This window comes from Coturnix japonica, chromosome 2 (assembly GCF_054131305.1).
Source record: "Coturnix japonica strain WE chromosome 2, WE-NBRP24, whole genome shotgun sequence".
NCBI lineage: Eukaryota > Metazoa > Chordata > Aves > Galliformes > Phasianidae > Coturnix > Coturnix japonica.
In genome coordinates, this window is record NC_140664.1 from 109,837,162 (window position 1) to 109,856,096 (window position 18,935).

At 37.1% G+C, this 18,935-nt stretch overlaps 1 protein-coding gene across 2 annotated transcripts in view; it reads left to right on the forward strand.

Moving 5' to 3' along the window:
• Nucleotides 1–18,935, forward strand: part of SKAP2 (src kinase associated phosphoprotein 2) — a 105,762-nt gene that overhangs the window by 43,044 nt on the left and 43,783 nt on the right. The window lies entirely within an intron of this gene.

Here is an 18,935-nt window from a genome sequence, read left to right on the forward strand (position 1 = left end):
AGAATATATGTTCTAAGGAGAACATGTTCTGTATAGAGCTTTCCAAATCTAGTGATGCGAGCTCTCTGTCATGTACATTGTTTCTTATTTTTACTGTTGTCATTGCTTCAGCTGTTAAGGATTGCAAACGAAAAGAGGGATCTGTTGTGGTAGGTGCTCTGCAAATAAAAAAATACAGGGGTGTACAATTCAAATTTGATGCCTGAATGACTCAGGTTACTCACTGCTCATAATTTTGGTCTTTGAATGAGAATACTGGAACACTATCATTGCAGCAGTACTCTGGGTTAAAGAGCCATTCTGAGAAGTGGGACCAGTTAGCACTGGCATGGCAACTGCACTGCCTGAGTATTTGAGACCAGCGTTTGTGTGCATTTTGCATTGGGTGCTGGTGTAGGTATATCTGAGTTTTGATTCAGAATCATGGGAGGGCAGCTGGGAGGGGATACTTTGCCCTACTCGTTAGTTTATTGCATCATGAAAGGCACAGATACCTGTGCAGAGACAATTATCAAACATGTGCCAGAAATTGATATGAAGAAAGTCTAGCCCTGATTTGGGAGTAAGAGCAGGTATGTGAGGTAACCGACTTTCTGAGGGCTGTCTCCGGTCTGATTTTCTGTCGTCTCCCTCATCCATTTCCCAGTCAATTGGATGGAATGCTCTTATTCTGGCTCCTGCTGAGGGTAAAACTGATTCTTTCTTTTTATTGCTAATACATTTTGAGACCCAAAGCATTTCTTAAATTTTAGTGCTAGCAGACTGTACTTGTAGTATAGAGTGATACTAAAGGCTGGGGCTGCAAGGTAGAAAAGGGGATTAAGAACGGGAAGGTAACAAGATACTTTCTGTTGCATTTCTAATGAGATGTTCAAAGCTGATCAAAGGGAGCACTGATAGAACAGGCTGAAGCCAACAAATGTATTCATGTTTACCTCATTCCCTGGAATGTCATAACTGATGGGACAGGCAACTCCTGATTGATGGGCTGGATGTGGCTCTCCCTAAAACAGCTGACCTGTCTTACAGCTCATTTCCAGACACCTGTGCAACCCCTTTGCCTTAGTTCTCCTGCGCACATGGTTTGTGAAGTCTATTTCTGTGTGTCTAGTTGGCAGCAGGACTTCTGCTCAGTGAAGGTAGGTATGCCGACCTACTTACAAGTGCTGTGATGGGGGAAGGAGAATATGTATGAGTTTATGAAGAGCACGCTTGGCTAAGAATCTCCCGGATGTGCAGAAGTGCCAGGGAGCAAAATGAGCGCATAACCTGATCTAGGTAATGCACAGAGGTGAATTGTTAATAGTAGAGGAGGAAATTAAACAGAGTAGGAACTCGGGGATCTGGGACTGAAAATATAAAGAAGGAGATGAAGTAGCAGAAATGATAGAAATTGAAAAGAAGGAAGCAGCTTAAAAAATGGCAATATTGGACACAAGGAAGTCTTTGCAGGAGTTAAGACTTAAAGACATGCTGGTATCAGAAAGACTGTTTCTGGAGATGGGTGTTGGTATCAGAAAAGGAAGAAGCTGGTGTAGGAAAACAGTGAGATTGGAAAGTCCGGTCTGGGGCAACAAAATGGTCAAGTCAGTCCTCAACAAGAGTGTCCTAACTTGCTGGCTTTGAGGCTGTTGTTGAAGAAGGAACTATCTTCTGGCTTGAAGACAACACATTAGCTATTTGGATTAAAAATTGGAAGATACAGTTTCTCTGGGATTTTTTTTTAATATCATAAATATCACAGCAAAAATTGGTTTTATGTCCTTAATACATGGTGGTGCTCCAAACTGTACCTTTTGTATGACACTTTCATACCTTCTTTAGTTGAGATATATTGTTTTACAACACTGCCAGGCCTAGCTCCTAGCTTTGGCCTTGAGGCTGGTTTTGCGTGCATCCTGCATCTTTTCACAACCTGCCCTTGCAGATTATTGTTGTTTCCAACCTTGAAGGTTAGAACAGGGATAAGAAATGAAGGGAAATGGGCATTGGAAGTCAGGTGGGCTAAACGAACCCCCACAAATTCCTGGCCTTTCTCCTTCCAGCTCTACCCATCAGAAATTCTCTTGTGTCCCAGGAGGGAAGAGAAAAGAAGTTTCCTTCTTACATCTAGTTTCCGTGGAGTCTCTTCACAATACTTCCACATTTTGTTCCCAGGGGAAGTAAGTGAAAACTTTGGATTCTTTGCCTAAGGAAATTGGCCATGTAAGTGTTATGAAAAATGTACAAAATTAGGAGAACCCATGGCAGAAGTATGTGGGAATATGCTTATTTTCACACGCATTTGCTTGTTTTCTGCTGTTTTCTGTTCTAAGACTTCACTGGGGAAGGAAATCTGCTTTTTGTATTGTAGTTTTTAGTGCCTTAGGAGTCTGGTCAGTGTCTGTTGGGATACTTGATCATGAAAGCAGACCTTCAGAGGCTGACAGGTCCTGTACTCAGTTTACTCTGATGTATGCAACAAGTGTGACATAGCATTGAAAATGCCCTTATTGTATATGTGGTTTAGACATCATGCAAGTGTAGCAGCCATTGGATGGGGGACTTAGGACATCTGGCAGCATAGCCTACTGTATGAGCAGAAGTCCTAGCTTTGCATGAAATGCAAAAAGGTGGTAATGACTGATAGGACTGTAGTCCATTGCCCAAAGCAGCAGACCCATCAGCTGTACTAAAGATCACTACAAATGTGAAGCTTACTGCTAGTGAAAAGCAATTCCTTTTTTCATAATTATTTTGTTGGATGAGCCTCTAATGGAAATAATGCAGAAGATTCTGAATTAAGTTGAGCCTTGTGTTTCTCACAAACTTCTTCAATGACAGGCTTGTTTTCTGCCAAAGATATCTGAGGAAAGCAGATGAATTCCTGTGGTTTAGATTTAGCTCTCTTTTTTAATGTATGTAACGTTTCGTTTGTAAAACATATCAGTAAGAGCATGCAAACAAAAATTATGCCTTGTGTGGCAATTTATGATGCTGAGTTATGCAGGTTAAACCCTGAGATCAATTTAGTTTAGCTTTTTAAAATTTATTTATTTATTTATTTATTTAAACAAAGGGCAGCAGCTGTGGTGGCCCTAAGTGCACAGCAGTTAGGTGAGATGGATATGTGAAACTCAACGTTGTTACAGAACATGGATTGCCAAAGGATGTTCTTTATGAGATTATGAATTCAAGATGAGTTTTGTTACAAAAAACAAAACTTAGGGCTGTAGTGATAGTTTTTAATAGTAAGTGGACGTAGCTAATGATCAGTATAGAGAACTGAGCAGTTTAGCCTGTGGTTTGTACATTTTTGGCTTGATAAATTAGTTCTTATTGCCTCTGCACTTGCTGGTGAGAAGCATGGTTTGTACTAAAGTAGCAAATTCCGGTCATAGACTTTGAAAGATTTTAGTGTTGCTTGTTTCTTAACCAACAAGCAGATGTGAAATGTTTCTTCTTTTCAAGCATTTCTCCTTCCTAGTCAAACACTGATGCAACTGCTCTCTCCAGTATTGAATAAACGGTCCCCTGTTAGAAAAACTGACATCTGGAAGACTCTTCACAGTACTTCACATAGCAATGTTCTGACTCAGCCATTAGTTGTCAGAGCTCAAATCGGGGTCATCCCAAGAAATCTGTAATGCCTTTTACTTCTAGCGAGAGCTTGCCTGAAAATCTGCTTAATGTTGTCATTCAAAATTTACATGGTTTCATTAGACTTATTAAAAGCAATGAAAAATGCAGAAGTACGTAAAGCCCTTTCACCTTGCTATTTCAAATCACGTTTATGGACAATGAATTTAGCTTCCTAGTAGCCCTGGGCAGAGGTATTATCTCCATTTTATGGAGAAGAAAACTGAGTTAGATTCAATGACTTGTCCAAGGTCATATGTAAGACTGACAGTATTGGAAGGAAAAAAAAAAAAAAGCCCAGACTTGTCTTAATTACATGGTAAATTTTTTTGAATAAACTGACTGCCTTAGAAGAAACGTGTTGGTGTTTTTTGTCTTTGGGCTTTAATATATATATATTTTTCAGTGTGAATTTTGGGGGAAAAAGAAAAGAAAGAAAAAAATGGGGAAAACAAAAGTATTTTCCTCAGATGAGTGATTCTCACAACGGAGAATATTAATAAGACTTTTTTTTTCCCCCCCAGACTTCAGTTCACTGAAAAACAGTTCACTACAAAAACTTTGTTGTGGTCCACTCTGGCTCTGTTGTTCTCTGTCTTTATTTCACAAAGCTGCCCTCATTATTTCACATTCGTACATTTGCATATGTACAAGAGGGAACAGCTGCTTTCTGCAGGGATTTTGTGTACTCATTCATATTCCCACAGTGGTGGCCTTGTTCTGAAGCACACTGCTACCCTGTGGAAAAGCAGAGGAATACATGGGCAATATAGAAATCGGTTTGTTATCAAACATTTACAAAGTACAGCAGTAAATGAAAAGAGTAAACACAAAGTACTGTTTTAAAAGAGCCTTATGATGAAGATGTATAAAAGTCTCTTCCTCTTCCTGGAGACTAATAGGAAAAAAATCTGTTCAGAAGAAATTTTGCAGTTCTCTTAACTTTAAAAACAAACAGCTCCTTCCAAACAAAACCAAACTAGTTTGATATTAAGAATGCTTTGTGGTTTTGTTTTTTATTAAAAAAAATAAATAAATAGAAATTGTTAGTGCTTGTTTTTCATTTGAAGATTATTTTGGCTTAGTTAACAAATATCTGTTCCTATTTCCGTGAACAGAAAATGATGCCTCCATGTTGCTAAACATTTGAGGTTTCCAGATATAGAAGAGAATATATTAAGAGAATAGCTTTTTATTCCTGAAGGTTTGTGAATAGTCGGCCAGTTATGAGTTTGGCCCTTCCTATTCTCCCCCCCCCCCCCCCCCCCCCTTTTTTAACACTTTAACTGTGTATTTTCTTAATGCCTGAACTTAGATTGTAAGATTATTAAAAAAACAAAAACAAACAAACACAAACAACAAGAAACTAAATGACAAAAAATTATCTCCGTAAGTTGAAAAACTTAAAAGCTCTAATCTGAATTAGAGATGAAGAAAACTAAGACTCTGGCTAGAGAGATGTAGGAACACATTAAGGAATGTAATCTGTGCACTTTGAGTTTTGGGAACTGTATTTTAGAAGACAACAAATGCATTCACTTTTTGTTAGTCTTTAAAATTCTGAAGCATCACACAATGACTTTGAGGATGAGCTTTGAGTCCAAGTGTACACAATTGTCTTCCAAAGCATTAAGATATGTATATACATGAAGAGGTTGAAAACTTGTGCAGTTGAAATGGAATGTGCTGGATGTGATAGTAACAACTGGATCAACCTTTTAAAATAATAAGATGTATTGCAAATATAATTCTATCTAAAACATTTGCTTCCTCACTGGATATTTTTGCTATTTTGCAACCTTATACTGCTATTTTGCAACCTTATACTGTTGGAGTTCTTGTTTCCATAGTAGTAGATAGCATTAAAATATTTTGAAGAGTAGAGAATTACAAATATTCTGCTTATGGATAACTGTGGGGGAAAAAAAGGAAGGTCATAGTCTGACCTACAGACCTTGGCAGTGTCCTTTAAACAATCATTAATCATATGTAGTGCATCAAATCATCATGTGCAAGATAACATTAGTGACCTCTCCAACTGAGAATAACAAATGACTTAATTTTCCTTTCTATACATGACAGTAGCGTTGACAACCTCTATGTATTTTTTTTGCCCTGTACCTAATCAACTGATCATTCTCAACACAAAATTTCCTTGGAGTACATCTTTTCACTCCTATTTCTGCATTATAAGAATGTCTAATGGGTTAGTCATCATATTTGTTACTGCTGGGGTGCCTGAAAGCAAAGAAGTTTCAGCATCTTTTATGCTGATGAAATGTTAAACTGAATAAGGGAAACTGGATCACGTTGACTACTTATATTATTTAAAATATGTAAAGCTGCGTTTCAAAATGTTGTTAAAAGCACACCATGCCTAAGGATTACTGGGGAAAGTGTGCATTGTTGATAACATTTTGGGGAAAGCCTTTAGTCTTCTATAAGATCTTAAATAATTCATATGGCTTCCACATTGCCTATATAAAAATTGCTTAAAATTCCTAGAAGTGACATTACTGGTTACAACTGGAACTTGGGTATGCTCAGAGGTACGTCTTTATACACAGTTGGAGAATCAGAGTAAATATTTTAGAGCTAAACCGAAGGCTTAATTGCCTGTCAGCAGCTGAAAAGGTCTTGTAAAACCAATTATAACGCTAAGATGTCTTCGTGTCTGTTCTGTAATGGCCAATGCTGCAGGAAGGAGTATAGGAATCTGCAGAATCAGAGTGCATCAAAGAGTTAACGCACACCTTAGGCAATACTTCATGACTGTTGCTGTCTTCTCAGAAATTGCCTCAGGATTTTCAGCATTCTGGCCTGTCAGTCTTGCCACTGCCCCACCACCTGCAGTCTGATGGCTCCAGCTGTTTTTTTTTTTCCCATTTCTGCAGCCTGGCCTTAAGCAGGAGCAGTGCTAGCACCTGCATGGCTAAGCACTGCAGAGACTTGCAACTCATTGGCTTGCACTGATACTCAGTCAGCCCTTCGCTACTGATTTGGAGGCAAAAGTAATGTACTGTCCCCCTGGCACCTAGGGGTGCTGCAGATCAGCATCCTGGCCTTATTTTGTCTTTTTCTGGTGGAGTCCACTATTGACCCAGTTTCCCTGACATCTTCCTGAGCAAATTTCACTGAAAGGCAGCAGGACAGTGTGCATCCAGGTGCAGTATTTCTTAAGATTTTGCTGCAGCTGCAGACTTTCTTGGTGGCATCAATTTACTTATTCATTGCTTCTGGCACTCTTATAGTGATTAGAGACCAAATGAGCAGTTGTTACTGCTGGTTGCTAAAATGGAATGATTTGCAGGAGAATGCTTAAGAGTAGAGAAAATCTTAATGAGATCTCTAAAATACCTTAATACCATGTAGCTTTTATTTATTTGTTTATTTATTTTTCCCTTTTGAAACCATAATTAGTGGCTGAGTAAACTCTAGGTTTTAGCCTCATGACTGGGCTGCCGGAAACTTTCAACACAACCCTCCGAGTGGAGTTTTCCCTCTCCATCCACTGATAACACGTTCCAGACCTACTCAGGGAGATTCAATTTATGAACATCTGCATAAGAGAAAGATTAATAAATGATTAATAAATCTGAGACACTGTGCAATTTATAATCCTCCGTATATCTGCAAAACGCCTTTCTTCCTAGAAGGCTAAAATCCTAGCATGCCCATTAACAAATAAGGTTTATGTTTTATCTTTTTTTTCAAATATATATATTTTTTTCTTCTTTTCTTTTTAATACCTTGCCTTAAAGGAAGATGTAGAATTAAGTTTAAAAAAATTAAATAATTTTCTCTAATTTTGACTGGCCAAAACTCCCCCCCCAAAATATGCTGTGATGTAGGATAATAACTATGCTGTGCATCTCTTGCGTTTTCACTCAACCCGAAAAGGACAGCATAGATGCAGGCTGACACAACATTGTCTATTTGCAGGTTTGTCACCACTTCTACCTTCAGTTGGTTCATCAGGTCACCCATTTTTAAAAGGCTGTTTTGCTTCTTAAGGTGGAGTAGAGACTGTGTGTTGACCTATCTTGTGCTGCAGCTCACCTCTTGCATCATTCATATGATATTATTCAACATTGACGTCTTTGTGTCTAATAACCAAACGATAAACTTTAGGTTGCTTTGTGTAGTAGCATCACTTCACTTTTATTTTTTGGTTTTAAAGATTGACAGAATGTCAACAGAACACACAGAACAAATCTGTGCACTGACTTTTTAGTTGCCTTAGTTAACAAGATTCTGTCATTGCAGAATCTAATCCTTCTTGCTCTTTGCTTTAATGACCTTCAGTGCTGAAGTCTATTATTGCTCCTTAAAAGCTAGTGCTCCAACCTTACTTTTTTTTTTTCCTCGTGGATCTATTTCAAATTATAAATCAAGTACATCAAGTTTTTAATGTGTGCAGTGACTGTGCCTGGTAAATAGGTCAGTGTTCCTTGCTCTGCCAGTTGTGTTCAAGTCCATTCCTGAATCTAAATTGTATTTCTAGAGCCAGATGGATAAATTAGGCTCCCTAGTCTGGTAATTAACGTATCAGCCTTACCAGCATATTTCAGCTCCAATTTATCTGATTTTTCTCTTAATGCTCACCTTTATTTACTTATCTATCTATCTATCTATCTATCTATCTATCTATCTATCTATCTATCTATCTATCTATTTGGGGGGAAGGAAAGGGGAATGGAGGAATTTGTTTCAGGGAGCCACATAGAAAACAAACAAACAACCCCCCATAACCTGTGTGAGCTTTAAACTGTCTTTCTGTGAATCAATAATTGCTGCTATGAAAACTTAGCATTTAGGCGGTTATGCTGTTCTAACACTAGAATTTGGTTTTGTATGGACATTAAAGTTGTGTCCTGTGCAGATAATACGTTACTGTGCTTGTCTGAAAAAGTTACCATAAGAACTATGGCATGATTAAACATGCAAATTAACTTCTTAAGAGTTTCTACTTTATTCAACCCAAAACATTAGTTCTTAATATATATATATATATATATATATATATATATAATAAGGATTTTTTTTTTCTCCTGTAAATTGTCTATAGCATAACTGAAGTATGTAATGGCAAATTAAGAGTAAACAGCTTCATAGAGCTGAGAGGTTAATATGAGTATAAGGTGAAACTAGGAGTATTGCCTACATTATTTGTTAGTTTAGAAAGTTATGCTTTTCATTCCCCTCTTGTAAAAGTTGTAAAACAGACAAAAATTTGAAGGACCAATCCTTAGAAATTCAGCTCAAATCTATATGTGTGTATGTAGATGTAACTAAATATTGTTGTCTCTGTTCCAAATAAACACTATTATAGTCTAAGAAGAGAAAAACAAGAGACTTCACAGTGACCTTTATGGTTTTTGTGATCTTAATTCAATGATGCTGCTTCAGCTCATTTCTTTATATAAAGGATACTAATTTATTTGTATCTTATTTGCACAGATGGCCATCTCATTTTTTTCCACTTGATATGCTGCAACATATTCCCTTTTTTTTCTTGTTACTATAGAAATTTCTTGCTCCAAAAATTCTTTGAGGTAGCTCGATTTTAATGTGGATTAATCTAAAATTCAAGAGATTACCTTATGGGGCTAGAAAATATAACAGTAGATGCTGCCTCTAAGAAAGAATTAAATGGAAATGTGTTAATATGTGTGAGGGGAAGTTGCTGAGACTATTCGTAAACTTTTGATTCCTAATGTAGCCTTTAGGCTTGGTAAGAAAAGCTTAATGTTTGTAAAGATTATCCTGACAGCAATACGCTGGGTCAATTGTGAATACATGCTTAGCATGAGGGGATGTATTAATCTGCTACAGCTACCACTGTAAGTGGTTGGAATAAATAGAGGGCTCAAGCAGATGAAGAGGGATTAACTGTGTAAATTGAGCAAACTCTTCAATCACTAAAGCAGTGATTTTACAAAGGATTAGTCTGCTTTTACAAATATTGATTACTGATTTGTTACTCTGAATGAAGATGATATAACTTCTGCAGTTGCTGTGTCGTACCCTATGTGAAGTGTGCATCATTCATATTAATGGGATTGTCATAGACATTATAGAAATTGACAGATTTATTATAGTGGCGCTGTTAGCATTGTCATAGTTAAGGTTGTGTCAGCATTTCCATTAAAAGTCCTGCTTTCATTTTTGGTGTTCATAGATCAGCTTTAAAATTTACTCAGATGAAATTTTGGCAATACCTGCTTATAACTTGGACACAATTAATATTTTTGTGTGCTCTTAAAGAGAACTGAGGCTGATTTTTAAATTGGAAGGAAATACTATATATGACTTAAAAAACGATTACAGGTTTACTTTCCTTGTTGTTAGTTCAGCTTTTCACCTTTAATGTTATAACTGGCATGAATTTCAACAGCAATACATTGACTGTTTGGGTTGACTTTCTAGTTCTTAGTTTAGGTTGAGATGGAAAGTAAAACACAAATGTGCTATGAGAGTCAAGGGCTACAGGATGAGAGTTGGAGTTTGAAAAGTTCCACTGGCACTTATTCACCTATTTCCTCACTGTAGAAGTCGAGTTTTAAAGAATGCCTATCTGTCACAGTATGTTTTCCTTCCAGTCTTGTGGACAGATCACAAAAGAATCTGGTAACAGAACTCGGTTCTCTCTTCCCAAGTTATTACCCCCACGTTACTGAACGTGATGGTAATTCTGGCTTGTGAACTTCCAGTACTTTACCTCTTTGGGATTTCATATTGCAGGTGCTGAAGAAACAGAAATCTGGATGTTTTTACTGAGGCAAAAGTCAAACAGGCATTAAGGAAGCCAATGGGAGTAACTTCATCACTTTTAAATTTCAAAGCCATAGATGGTTTCCAGAGATGATTTAAATCTGGTTAGGGCCTTAAGAGATGCAGATATTTTCAAAACAATTTTTCTGAATAAAAATGAATGTAATTGTTTAGTTGCACTTTATTTTCTTTCCAGTTATTCCAACTACAAGCAGTAAGAGCTGTGCAGTCCTTTGAGAAAGATGTTGATCACGTGTGGACTTAAAATTGAAGTGGACATTTCAAGTGACTAAGCAGAACTAAGTGGGGCTTATGGGAGAATTGGTGCAGTTGGTCTCATTTATTCTCTGTTCAGCTAACAGTCACCAAAGTTTCTCTTCTTGCCTGCATCATCAAGTGTGGGATTTCTTCTGAAGACTGATGGAGTGGAAGTATTATTATAGCCATTTGTTAAAGGTTGGAGTTGATACTGGAAAGATGGTTCTTCCCATCGGTCTTAATACTGCCAGGTGAATGACTGCTACAATTTACACCTGGAATCCCTTTGAGAAAAATAAGAGTATTCTGTTGGCTTCTTAAAGCGTTCTCTATTGACTACTGGCAGTGTTTCCCTTGTTCTTTTGAGTTTGGTCCCATGCAACGAGAGCAAAACAGGAAGATTTTGTCATTGTGACAACAAACTCCTCATGAAATGAGATCTGAAAATAGCTGTGTATTTTTTCAACGCTAAAACCTTTGGGTCTTTATTTTCTCCTTCAGAGTAGTTAAAAATGACATTGTGGTCACTTTCTTTTCTTTTCTTCTTCTTCTTCTTCTTTTTTTTTTTTTAAATTCTTTTTATATTCTCATGGTCTTGCTCTGTAGATAGTAAGTTTAATTGTTATTTTAAGGTGCAGTATCATTATTGCAGGATACTGTAGTTCCACCAGAACTTCCCACTTCTACATAATAAATTATATTTGATGTGCATTTTGTGTTCAGTAGTGGGTAAACTTGTGAGTAAACTTGAAGTTCTCATGTGAGATTTTTTTTTGTTTTTATTTTGAAAAGGCTTGTCTTTATGTGCATATGGCACTGGAAAGTTATACCTCCATATGAATCTGCGTTGACTTTTGGATGCAGAGCAGTTTTCAGTGTGATGCTTCACTGATCTTAGCTTTTTACTTAAATTATCAGCTATAGAAGAAATGGATGAAAATGAAGCAATGAGGCAGAACATTCAGGCTATTTTGCATTTGCAGGAATACATGAAATGTGGAAAATGAAAACTGTAGCTTTTTGGACCCTCTCACATTGAACTCTACAAGTGCTACTTTTCAAGATTTGGTTCTGTTTTTAGCTGACTGTAGGAATTCTAATCCCCTCCTTCGTACAGATGAAAGATTTCCAGCGCCAACCAGTAATGTTAAATTTTGTTTTGATCAGGGATATGAGCTGTTGGAGCATTTAAAATGTTCTAAGTGTTGCATGCATGTTTCCTTTCAGAAGCTTAGCAGACCAGGACTTTGGCCAGGAGTCAGAACAGTTGGAACTTTGCAGCCTGCAGAGCTAAGCCAAGGGGCTGCCACTTGGCATAAGTGACTTCCATATATAAAACATTGTACAATTTATGCTGGGGCTTTTCATTGGTGTTTTATGATAGTCTGAGGATTTCCTTCTTTTCCTGGATTTCTTTGGTGTTTGCTGAATGTATATCCAGCATGTTATGCTTCTGATGAGAGCAGCAGTGAAAATCTCCCCCTGACAAAATGTCCCTATCACAAATTAAAATTCACACTGGATGTAGGAGTAGATACAGTACAAAAAATACTGAGAAAGGTCAAACTAAGAGGGAGAATTCCACAATTTTGGTTTTATTGATATGTGGTTTATGAAGAATGTAGCTTGGATAACATTACCAAAATCTGGATAAAAGTCCCAGAAAAGCCCCCAAACTTAAGTTTGCATAGATGTTGAGAGCTGAGTAATAAATACTTGGATTTATAGGATGCTGAAATTAAAGAATGCAGGCTACTTATTTTAAAACGCCATTTGAAATTTCATTGTTTAGCTTTGCAAAAAGTGACATTTGGCAGGTTTTCTGCTAAAAAGTCGAGTTCAATAGTTGTCATTGTTTCCTGTCAGTTTAAGCTCATTCACTGAACAAAACATGCCAGTCATCCAAGGGGAAAATCTTAGACCTTTCAAAACTAAAAAGAGCTAGGGCGAAATTTAGAAAGTAATAGAAAATTTCTTGTTTCCGTTACCATAACTTTTTCTTAGGACACTGTGTGTGATATGTGGTTATTTCCAGGGGTTTTGCTTATGCTTACCAGGTGGTTACTTAAAAACTGTAGTAAACTGTGCTGTACTGTAGTATTACCTTTTCCAGATGCTTTAGATGTTAAGCTGAAAATTGCTTTTTTTTCACCTGGACATTAAATGCTAGCTTTTAACTTGCTGCTTGATAAAAGTATAGGACTTTTTTCCTATTAGTCATCTGGGAATAGGGGAATCATGATGTGGTTAAAGATGCTATCCATATGCATTTTGACATCATGCTGGTCATACTCCAGCTGTATACTCTTTATTCCTGACCTTGTAATTTTCTCTGATTAGCTAACAGCACCTTCTGCAGTTCAACTATTGTGTAGATATTCTGGATCTTTATTTAGGGTTTCTAATCAAAATTGGATGTGTATGCTTGTCTGTGAGATGATCCTGGGAAATTTCAGCTTGCCTACGTCATTTCATGAGAATTTCCAGTGCCTCTAATTGAACCATGATGGTCTTTCTTGACTTCCTTCTGTTGGCAATGCAAAGGCATTTCTTTTATCTGTGTGTTTTCCTGTATATTTTATTTCTGAAAACCGAGTAGGAAGCTGAGCTTCTTGTTACATAGGCAGAATTTGTATTTTTAATCTTTACAACTGCTACACTTTTCTGTTAGCAGCAGTATGTGCCTCTGCATGATGGAAACCTTTCTGCCTCTTTATAGAATGACTGATTAAACAGTAACGATGCTTGGAAGAATTTAAGCTAACTTTTAAGTTTCCATGCCCTGTTTTACAGAGGCATAAGTGTATGAAAGAAATTTGTACAAGATAACTTTTCTTTAATGCTGTATCTTCTTTCTGCTGTCATGCCTCAGTCCTTGTAAAACAGCTGAAGTGTAGAAAACGTTGTACCTTTGCTTCACTTTTTAAAATTATTAGTATTAGTAATTAATTATCCATGTGAAAGTCAAATCTGGATCAAGGGGCAAAAGACATTAATTCCTTTACACGTTAAGGTGCTATAGTAAATGTGACTGGGGGTGTCTTAGTAGCAATTTGAAAGGCAACAAAAGAATGCATAAAACCAGGGCAGTATTAGTTATGAAGACATTGTAAATTTAAAGTTTAGACAAGGAGTGTGTGATCCAGGATGATTCCATTAGGCGGGGGATCCTGGTGAATGGAGACTGACTGGCTGACTCCAGTAGTTCATTAAAAAAAGAAAGACTCCATCAGATGAAATACGTTACAAGTATTAAGGAAGCTTTGCATAGAAAACAGATGAGGGTTGAGATGCCGTGGATTTAAGTTTTTGAAAATTTAAAAATCTAAATACACATTTATTTAATTAGGGGATAAATGAAAATGACCAAAAGATTTCAAGCATATAAAATGTTTAAAAGAGCTCAGAGTTTCTGTGAAGAATACATCACAGTGTTTTTTAGGCTGCCTGGCCCACTGTCTTCTCGTGAACTTACAGGAAGGAAGGGAGGAGAAATCCTCATACCTCTCTCCTTACAGGGAGGAGTAGGGAAGAAATAGTCAACATTTAGGCCTCCAAGGGTGTATTAGTGCTCATAGCCTGAACTTCAGATCCCAGATTAGAAAGAATTAACTGGAAACAGATGCTGCTTTAAGAATTCTTTAATAAAATACACTGCTGGCTCTTCTTAGAGGAGTATATTAAGGCAAGTTATTCTGAGGAGTTTATTATAAATGATTAGAAAACACAATGGTGAATGCTGGGCATAGCTCTGGAGCAAAGCTCTATAGCCTAGATTTCCTTGAGAACGGATGCTTTGAAGACCAAAATACTAACTTTTCTTGAACAAATGTTTCAAAACTAAATGCTGTATTTATTACTCCAAATGAGCTATGTTTTCTTTAAGATTTATATTTTGTTTCTTGTGTTCACTACTATTAGGCTACTATGTTTGCAAAGTACTGAAATAATTTTTGTGAAGGTATTTGAGGCAGTTAACGAAGCTAACAAGATCTTGTAATTTTCCTACTGATAGCTTTTCTTTAACCAGAAGACTCTGGGAAATGGGAGTTTTTTTTAAGTTCAACATACATTAATCTTCACTTAAGTAGGGAGAAGGCATGCATACGAGAGTGAAACAACTCTTCTTTAGCCTAGATTCACAATGGTTGTGCAACAGATGTGACCCCACTGTGTTGCTGTGTACAGATTCAAAGATAATTGAATCCCTCTGCAGTAGCTATTAAAAACGGTAAATGCTATATTTCCAGATCAAAATAAAATGGAGATTTGTGAAGAATTTTGGGAAGAAGGGTAGAAGGAAAAGAAAGAGGAAGAAAACACTTTGAATGTTGCTAGAAACATTACTCCTCCTTTGCTGAGACTTTAACAAAATATTCAGAAAAAAGTTTGTCCTCAGCTTGAGAGAGAAGGAAAAATCTTAATTGTAGTATTTTAATGTGTTTTAATACTTATGAAATAGAATTCACTGTTTTTGTTCTCAGTAAAGTCAAATTAAGATATTTTGGCTTGAGCTTCCTTTTGCAAGGACTGAAGAATGGTGGATGATTCTGATTTGAGCAAGAAAACTTTGCTGTTATAACATTCAGACCTATGGGCCTGTACTAGGAAAGCAAGCTGTAATTAACTACTTAGCTGTACTGAGTTACACTTATCTCCACTTTGCCTGTTTAACTTCCCATAAGCATGCTAAGCACCTCTTTAGAATGCGCTGACCTCTAATTATTTCTTGTTTTATGTATCCCTTAGCCCACATTGAAGAAATGAAAAATACTCCTACTGGTATACAGTGCAGTATAATAGAACCTAGTTTTGTTTTATTTGTTCTGTATGCAGAATGAAATGACAACACCATTCTGTTCCCCAAAACTGAAAATGCAGTGCATAGCGATTAAATTTCATGCTTTATCATGTAAAGTGATACCATTGAAATTGTTTTTAAGTATTGCACTCTATTGCACTAGGGGGCAAAATTACATTACCCAGGCTTTTGACTGTCTCATTACTAAGTTGTGAAAATTATAGCCGTGCCATGAGCTTTATTTTGAGATCTTTCTGAAGTCAGAAGATGCACTGGATTTGTGGGGTTTTTACAGTGGAATCTTTGTATTAATACACCTATCCTAATAGCATTTATGCCTTTCTGAAGTCATAGCATGCCTGGTAGAAATTCTGGCTTTACTGGAGGAAATTTTAGCCTAGCAGTAACAGCATTATAATTACTCTTTGAACACAAGAGCACCTAGAACCAAGAGAAAGAACCTAGTATATCATATGTGTGATTTACTTTTCTCTAAGATTGGAAGGTTTATGCCTTATAAGTATTTTTATCTGGTATGCATCAGTCTGGGAATATGCAAGTGGAGCCTAGCCTGCAGATTTCAGTTTGGAATACATTCCAGTAATTCCCACCAGGATAAGAAGAGAAATTATTCCAGAATTCACCAATGAGTGGGAAGTCAAGAGAGAAGAAAAACCTTTAACATTAAGCAGATGGACCTCCCTCTCTTTGTATTGGATATTTGGGATGCAAGGTAATCATTCCCCCACGTATTGGGAAGTACAGAAGTGATTCTTCATATCAAAAGAATAAAGTTCAAGGCGTAATTTATGAAGTAGACACTCAGGAATGGAAAGGAGACATTTTTGTATTCTCAACTCTACTTCCCATCACAGGCCAGGCTGCAGGAATTGCATCTGCAAGGGTTCACAGAAGCAACTGTGAACTGACACAACTGCAAGCCACAGGCCACTTCTTGACACAATGCTACTCTGGTCTGATATTTACAACTGGTTTCAAAACCTACAGTCTAGGAGAAAAGGAGAAAACAGGAAAGACCACAGGCTCCGCTAATGTCTTAATTCCTAAAATTTTGAGACATATCTGGAAACAGAACATATGGGAGCAAAACAGGCAGCAAGTCCTACTGGTGTCCTCTTTTTGGGCTGCTTTACTATAACAAAGTGCTGCTGTATTTTTCTTTTCTTCTAATGTTTAGTGCCAAGCCTGTTCTATCCCAAATGAATGAAGAAGTAGCATTTTGAATGAAAGCAATAGCAGAAAAAATGACATACTGTACAAATCCCAAACTTCTAGTTGGGAGTTTTTACATCTAAGAGTTGCAGTTCCCTCCAAGTCATGTTTGAGACATGGATGAGAGTAAAGCAATGAAAGAAAGAAAAGGTAGTGAGGTGGCACAGTTTAGGGGTCTTTGCAGGCTCTAGGTGGAATCTGGAAGGAAGTTGCCATTCTCTTTTCCTTCTTTGCCTCCTTGTTTGTATTACAATATGGGGCTGAGAGTTGATCTGTGTTTGTGCCTTCTTCCTGCCACATATGCACAACATCTGCAGTTAATGAGAATCTGAGAGGAGGTGGTTCTTTCTCTTTCCTTTATCCTTTAGATAATACTTATTCTCCCTCCCCTTCCTTCTGGACGTACAGGGGAACGAGGGAGGGAATCTAGGCTGATTTATGCTTTTGCTTTCATGTACAGCTGTATGTGTCTCAGAATATTACAATTAGGTCCCTCTCTCCTGACCTTCCACTAAAGATCCCTCATATTTTGTGGTTCCCAGGCTTCTCGGACAGAAGTAGGATAATAGGCCTGTGATCTATTTCTGCTTCAGCTACTTGCAGGTTTTGGACAACAGCAGTGCTGACCAGCTGCTCCTTGTTTCATAGAGTTCCTGCTGCAACTTTGAGCACCAGAAAAAGAAGCTTCATTCTGCAGTGTCACAAAACCAGTGGTAGATGGTGGTTTTTTTTTTTTATGCAGCTTTTTAGTTCTAAGTGCAAAATAGACGTAGTTTCAGAAAATGCTGTCATCAATTTCATCCCAACTAACCTCAGCAGAAGCAGCAAAACTGGGAGTCTTGTGGGATATTGATTCTCTAGTTCTGTGTAATAGGTATGTCAGATGAGGTTGTACCCATATGCAGGATAATGTGGAGTCACCTTATCATGTTTATTACCTTATTACGTTATCACCTTATCATGATAACGTGTCCCATTTCACTTGGGTGTTCATTGAACAAACACTTGTAAAGCTTTCTCTTCAAGAACCAAAATGAAACAAACAACATATAGTATCAAGTGCAATCAGTTGTTGAAATTCTTAAATTGATAAAAGTAAGTGAGCTTGTTTTGTTTGTTTAGTTAGATTTTCTCCCTTCCACATCTGTGGGGGTGATCTGTTTTAAAATATGCCCTACGTGATGAGGTAAAGCTGTAAGTGTTGCACACTGATGCCTCCCAATGACCAACTGAAAGCAGCACACTATGTATGTTTGTAAAGCTTTTCCCCTCCTCCCCGCCATAATATCATCATTAGATCATCTCTTAAGGAACTATTAAACTTAGCCTTTAGCATCCAGCAAGTGTCTTTGTGTTAAATTCTCATTTGATGTTGTGCAGTGGTTTCATATGGATCTAGCACAAGGATACAGCTGCATCACTTTAAGATGCTTGGATATGGAGCCAATAGCTCTTTTACTTTTAACGCAGTATTAAGAATTCTGAGGAAGTTGAAATGATATCAAGAGTAATGTTAAACAATAAAGTCATTGGAAATGTCAATATGTAGAAAATTCCATTTACTAACTTGTGGTACCCAACAAAATCTTAAATATTCTGTTGTCTGATCAGCAAGTCTTGTTGTGAAAGGGGAGGACTTTCATAGTTTTAACGATGATATTCTTCATATGCTCCTACCTCTTTCTCTTGTATTTCTTCTCACACAACTGTATTTAAATATGGCCACAATATTCCAGCTCATTTTTGGATGCCAATTAAAAAAATAAATCTATTTTAAGGGACAACCTAAAAACCCAAGAAGTAGGCATCACTTTCCCGAGACAGTGTTTGAAGTTCAAGGTCACACAATTGATCTTTAACCCAGCGTATGTTGTTTAAAGTGGTGGTTTAGCACAGGGGTTGCCTGCTAGTGTAGTGTTTTTTGTGTGTTTTTATTGGTGGAACTTAATGAGATTACATATATTTTGATGAATAATTGCTGTCGTGTAAGCTTGCCACCTACCTACAGTGACTCTTATGAATATTTGATGATAATAAGTGGTAGGAACTTCTTTGTGATCCTCACATGCACTTAGAAAAAAATAAGACAATACAGAAATAGCTTTTGTTCTGCTTTTTTGCTTGCAGTAAGCAATGTGACATCCCTGTTAGTGCTACTAGACATATCTAACATGTTTCTCAATACCAGCAGTTTCATTTAAACCATCATTTCATTCATTCAGCAAGGGAAGGCTGCAGGGTGGGAGATGCA